This window comes from Diceros bicornis, chromosome 6 (genome assembly GCF_020826845.1).
Source record: "Diceros bicornis minor isolate mBicDic1 chromosome 6, mDicBic1.mat.cur, whole genome shotgun sequence".
NCBI lineage: Eukaryota > Metazoa > Chordata > Mammalia > Perissodactyla > Rhinocerotidae > Diceros > Diceros bicornis.
Genome location: NC_080745.1, coordinates 80,438,011 through 80,445,049, shown reverse-complemented (window position 1 = coordinate 80,445,049; position 7,039 = coordinate 80,438,011).

Here is a 7,039-nt window from a genome sequence, read left to right as displayed (position 1 = left end):
TATTGAAGAGGGAACTAGCAGGATGGGGAAAGAACAGGATGTTATAAGAGCATACAGCAGCGGGCCAAGTCTAGGCTAGGGCGAGGAGAAGTCTGCCAGAAAGGAATATTTAGACTTGAAGATTAGTGATTGCCTGCAAAGGGAAGAGAAATAGAGTTTCAGGTAGAAGAAGTAGTATGTGCAAAGGCCTGGAGATAAGAAAAAGAGCAGGGCACAAGGAGGAATCACAAGTTCAGGAAGCCTAAGTATAGCCATGAGCAGGGAGAGTGTTAAGAGGTGGAGTGGAAGAGGTAGGCAAGGGCTAGATCATGAAAGGCTTGAGGGATCCAGCTCAGGAATCAGCATGCCATCCACAAGCCTACAAGGAGCTGATGAAAGATTTTAAGCGGAGAGTAGTTTAATTTGGCTTGGCTGCCCAATGGTGGATAAACTAAGGAGAGGAAATTTGGAGATGGATAGACCAATTAGGAGGCAGTGGCAGGAATTTAGGCAAAAAGATGACAATGGCCCAGACTGGAGTAGCATCAGGGGATAGAGAAAAGTGGAATGGCTTGGAGAACAATTTAGGATGTCAATGAACACAATGCTGATTAAAATCTCATCTATCTAACAAGAATCTGATTGTAGCTGCCCTCCCCGTTCTCTGGGTCAATGCCCATGTAGGTGATAGGCACACAGCTTGCTCCCCCTGCATTGCCTGTCTTTGTTAATGGAACCCCTATCTTCCTTCTCACTCAATTGCAAAACCTCAGTTGCCTTTGAGTTCTTTTTCTCCATCCACTTAATTTCCAACCAAATCCCATTGATTCTTCCTCTAAAATGTCTCTTAAATTTAACCTACTGCCACTGCCTTAGTCTAGTGCCTGATCAACTCTTGCCTGGATTCTGGCAAAAATTCCTCACAAGTCTCCCCTTGCAGTATGCTGCCAGTTATATCTTGAAACAGATCTCATTCACTCATCCATCCATCCATCCTATGAGCATGCTCCCTAGTAGGTGCTTTGGCGGCTGAGTATACAGAAATGAGAAAGCCATGGTCTTTGCTCTTAAGGAGCTCACAAGTAGAGTTGTGATTCAGAGCAAGTAACAGGGACTCTCAGAACATGTTAAGAAATACATTTTCCAAGGTGAGCTCAGAGTACACTGAGTAAACGGAGAAGCTCCTAACCCAGACTTCGAGGAGATCAGGAGGGAAGGGGTCATGGGCAGTCAGGGAAACCTTCCTGGTAGACGTGACACTCCAGTTCAGTCTTGAAAAAGCCCAAGTAGGAGTTATTCAGGCAATGGGCAGGGGAATGAGAGACCAAAGGGTGTTAAGGTTGGAAGGAAAAGCATCATTCATGCATCCACAAATATATATGGAGTACCCACCATGTGCTAGGCAGAAATGACAAGAATAAGGGAAGCAAGACAGATCATTGTGTGTTCAGGGGGCTGCAAATGGTTCCATATGGCTGATGAGCAGGGCCAGGATTGGGGGGAGGTGAGTGAGACACTCGCCTTGGGCACAAAATTTAAGGAGGTGCCAAAAAACCCAATCATGAAGCTAAATAACATTTAATGCAACATCTAAAAAATAAAAATGAATATGAAATCTATGATAAACTAAATATCAAGATTTTAAATAAAGACTGGATCTGACAGTGCTGTTGCCGAGAAATATTGGAGCCTGAGACAAAAGGAAAAATGCAAATCCCTATATACACATTTTTTTATTTTTAATGGATAATTTTTTCCAGACCATTAAAGTAGTTGCAAATATACTGAAACTTTGAAAAGTAGGCATATTAAAGTTCACATTAAGTTTAAATATTTTGTTTGCACCAGAAACAGAGTTTATTATAATTTTACTTTCCTGGCTTCAAAGGAAGCAAATTCATCAATAATATCCTCAAAATCTACTTCTAGAGTGGTGAGAGAGGAGGCTGAAGTGCAAGCAAAGGCAAGATCACAAAGGGCGCGGTTTGCCGTGCTAATGAGTTTGGACTGTATCCTAAGGGAACACTGCCTTAAAAGGAGAGGCTTTGGGGTTAGACAGAGCTTGTTCCAATCTCCGCTCCTCCACTTATTAACTTCGTGACCTTCGGCAGGTTATTTATCTGCATTAAGTGTCTGTTTCCTCATCCATAAAATGGAGAAGATAGTACCTACCCCGAAGGGCAATTGTGAGAATATAAATGTTTCTGAAGTGCTTCGCACAGTGCTTCCCATTTACTATGCTCTTGATGTATGATAGCCATCATCATTAACATGGCTGTGGGGAGCCACTGAAGGACTTTTAGCAATGAAGTAACATGATCAGATTTGTACCAGAGAAAGACTACTCCAGCAACAGTGTGGAGAATGATTATAGGAGGCAAGACAGGCAGAGTGACTAGTTAGGAGACAACTCAAGAATTAATGTCATTGCAAGGGAAAAGGAGAGGGCCTGAAATAAGGCTCCGGTGGTGGGGATAGAGAAGTGCAGACATGTTTGAGATATACTAAGGAGACAGAATTAGAACGTGGAGGATTAAGGAGGACAAGCAAAGTATGGACAGGTGGGTGAATGGTAGGGAACACACAGGAGGAACCAGCTTGGGAAGCATGGTTATAGGGTGAAACAACTAGAATTAGGTTTGACTGAATATAACTGAAAACCCAGGGCTGCTATGGTAGCTCCAAGAAGTCATCAGGGATCCAGGCGTCTGTCTGTCTGCTTTGCCATCTTTACCATATGACTTCCATCATCAAAGTTATGATCCAAAATAGCTGCTGGAGCTCCAGAAATCCTGACTGCATTCCAGATAGCTAGAAAGAGGAACAAGAGGGAAGAGCAAGATAGTGTGGCTTCCAGCTGAGTCAATTCCCTTTAAGACACTTCCAGAAGGTCCTACGCAACACTTCTTACATTTCAGAAACCAGTCACATGCACACCTCTAGATGTAAGAGAGATTGGGGAATAAGAGTCTTTAATCTAGGTGCATTGTCATTCATGATAAACTGAGAGCTCTGTTACTAAGGAAGAAGGGGAGAATGAACACCAAGCAGGCAACCAGCATGTCCACCAGAAGGGAGACATTCAGTTTTGGTCAAGTTGTGTTGGAGATGTGTCAAGAACGTGCAGGGGAGAGGTGTGGCGGAGGAGGTGTGAGTTGAAGCCTTTGGAATGGATGTCATCACCCAGGTTAAGGACGTAGAATAAAAAACAAAGGCCAAGGAGAGAATTATGGAATTATTCAAAATTTTACGAGCAGGTAGAGGAATAGTAGCCATAAAAACCAAACCAAAACAAACAAAAACGGAGAAAGAGAAGCACAAGGAGAAATCATTTCAGCAACGTTTAATCACTTAGGGGTACAAAATAATGTAGAGATTTTTATCAATCAATAATATTCCTCTTCCTCACCTGAGTTCTGAACCAAATGAATGAGCGTGGACATCAAGTAGATGCTGGCTAGGGTGATGGAGAAAAATGTCTGGGTTGCCTTGAAGGTCCAAATGAGAACGAACACCATGAATTTATAGATGTAGAGGGGAGGTGGTAGATAGTTGGACTGATCCGGGTTTGAGGTTTTGCAGATGGAGATATGGAAGGCAAAGGGTAAATGCCATGCTCTTGCTTAAAAACCTTTGGAGACTTTACAAACACTGCAAAATAGAAGCCAATATTGCACTGATATTCAAACTCTCCATAATTTGGCTCAAGGCTACTATACTGTCTTACCTCCATCTCTCTTCCTTCCCCTCTGCACTGACCCTATTCACACCACCCTCCAGCCATCCTGGTCTCAATTTCCTTTAACTCTGTTGAATTTCCAACTTCTGAGCTTTGGCTTCCTCCTGATTAGAATTCCCTTCTAATCATCAAAGGCCAATGCAAATTCCATTTGCCTCAAGAAGCTCCCGACCTTCCCCAGCCAGAATTAACCTTTTGTCCCCTATTGAACTAAAATTGCCCATCTATGCTCATCTTCAATCCTCTCCCCCTCCTTGGAGAAGTTGCCCCACCCACCAGCAGCCCAAAAGAGGCAAGCCCCTTGGGCACAAATGACAGACTTAGTAGAGCCCATTTGAGGTTTCTCTCCCAGCACTTGAAATTGAAATAGCAGGTCGCATCAGGCACCAGAAACATAGGACCCTCTAGATTTGGGTGCAGAGCTGGTACCTTCCAAAGCTGCCTGCATGCTGGGGCTATGGGGGAATAGGAACCAGGAGCCTTATGGAGGAAAATGGCACAGACTGGCAGAAAGATGTAGAGACAAGTTCCTGGGTGGGGGCAGGGCCAGAAGGAATGAGAGAGAACGAAATAACCCTTTCACTCCCAGGTTTCTGACAGATCTCCAGCTGAACACCGTGCAGGTGAGTTCCTGGAGATACCCCAGTGTCCTTAACATGAATCTAATTGCAGTTGTTAGTTTGAGGCAGTTTCTATTCCGTGCAATCAGTTGTCCTTGTTCCTGAACCAGAAGATTCTGTTCGCACAACACACTGGGTACTATCTCTCAACATCAGTTGTGTAGGTGTGTGTCTGCTTCCACCTGGGACTGGCACCCCTGAGGGCAGGGACTCTGTCCTAGTGATTCAGTATCCCTGGAGCCTAGCACAGGCTGAGTGATCAAAAATAGTTGCAAGCATTCTAAACTTCTCTATGCTTTTCCCCATATTTTGCTATATTGGCATTATTTCATATCATTTTTAGCAAATTGGTTTTCATGCTACTCACAAACTTTCCATAGTCACATGCTTTGGCTTTCTCATCCTATTTGGTGGTCACCAGAAAGGATTCAGAGTTTACCAGCTGAAATGATCTATGCCTCTTTCTAGTTGGTGAGAATGGTAGTCTTACATGCACCCCATCTTCTAGTATTCAGCTGCCTTTACCCTTGAAATGAATACTTCCCATGTAGGCTGTTGGAGCAGCTTAATTTCAATGATGTCATTTAAAACTCATTAAAAGGTGAGCAGGCAGGCTAAGTACAACTTCTTCCTTCAAAAACCTACTCAGAATCATAGATTTTCAGAGCTAGGGCCAAAGGTTCTCAGATTTTTGAGTTTCTATGAACTATCATTAATATATACATATTTTAAAAGATTGCTGAATTTATATTCTTCCGGGGAATGCCATTAAAAATAATAAGCTTCTATTAATACAGCATCACCTCCTGCAATGCACAAGACAGCCCCCAAAACAAAGAATTTTCTGGCTCCAAATGGCAATAGTGCTGAAGTTAACAAATCCCAGGGACCGGCCCAGTGGCGTAGTGGTTAAGTTCGTGTGCTCCACTTCGGCGGCCAGGGGTTGACGGGTTCAGATCCCAGGTGCAGACCTACGCACTGTTCATCAAGCCATGCTGTGGCAGCGTTCCACATACAAAATAGAGGAAGATTGGCACAGATGTTAGCTCAGGGACAATCTTCCTCAAGCAAAACGAGGAAGGTTGGCAACAGATGTTAGCCCAGGGCCAATCTTCCTCCCCCCAAAAATAAGAAATCCTGGGTTAGCTGAATGACCTAGTGAAAAGCAAAAGCAGCAAAGCCCCTGAGCTGGCGAACACTTGCAGGCTGAAACGCAGAGTGGATTGGCCAGGTGGGTTGTGACGGGGTCAGCCAGCTGGGAGCTGGACCGGCTACCCTAGGCCTGGGCGGGGTAGAGGGGGAGGGCCAACACTTGCTGACATTTTGATTTTTAAATGGGATAAGGCACATAAAATGCACTGCTCCTGGCACATAGTCAATTCTCTATAAACGTTACTATTATTATTGTAAGAGTTCAATAAATGTTACCATTTTTAACACAAGGGAAAAGTATTTTTCTTTTATCTTCCCAAAAGATAAAAGAGCTGAACTCCCGGAGCTGAATTTGAAGTGCACCCCTCAGGGGACAAGTTTTGCTGGGGAATTAAATGACTCTGTATAATGCATTTCTAAGATTTGGGATTCCCAGAGGTAACGGTGGGGAGTAAGAAAGAGGTGGGAGGAGGGAAGAAGAGGGAGGAGCCTGTGAGATGGAGTGTGAGATGAGGATTCACTCCCATGAAGACCACCAACTTCCAACTTTCCTTGTTGGGGAGGAGATGGTTGAAGAATATTTTAAGACGCAAGCTGAATCAGCATACAGTTTGAAGATTTTGTATCTCAGTAATGTGAGGAACTATTCCTTCGCTCCACCCCTCCTCCAGCTTCTGTGACATTTTCTACAATGGTACACAAGTATTAAGAATAATGTTTTTGGTGAAAATCGAGGAAGGGTCTACATTTCCCATTTGGGTTGAAACAGTATAGAACTGAACTAGAACCAACTAGAAAGAAGCATGGATCACTTCAGTTGCTAAACTCTGAATCCTTTCTGGTGACCACCAAATAGGATGAGAAAGCCAAAGCATGTGAATATAAAAAGTTTGTGAGTAGCACGAAAACCAATTTGATAAAAATGATATAAAATAATGCCAATATAGCAAAATATGGGGAAAAGCATAAAGAAGTTTAGAATGATTGCAACTATTTTTGATATCCAGTGTGTAAGATGAGATGGGCCTGGTTCCAAAGTGCTGGACCTGCTCCAGCTGGATCAGAATGGGGTAATCAGGTTTTCGTTCCAGAATCACCCAGAGTTGAGACAATTACTGGCTTGAAGATCTTCAAGGACTAGAGAGGTACCTTGCCCTGGCTCCTTAGGAGCAGCTAAAATCAGCCTGACTATTAGATACCAAATATTTGACCCTTCTGGAACTAGAGATAGAACTGTTGTGGTGTCCATGTGGTTGGAGCCAAATACGTATTTATGATGCAACAACCAAGTAGCCAGAGAGCGTGAGGAATGACATTGTTGCTGGGCAACCTGGCTTCACTAAGTATGGCTTTGGTCAAGGTGCTACCTTGTGCAAAGTTCCCTGAAGTCTTTCCTGATCCCCCTCCCCATCTCCCCCTTCCTGTGCACTAGGGAACTGATAAGCCCCCTTCCACCTCTAGCAGTGTCAGGGTCATGGTACAAAGTAGTGGTCAAGGGCTTAGAGTTTAGTGTTAGACAAACCAGGCTCTGTTGTGTGACAACAGGCAA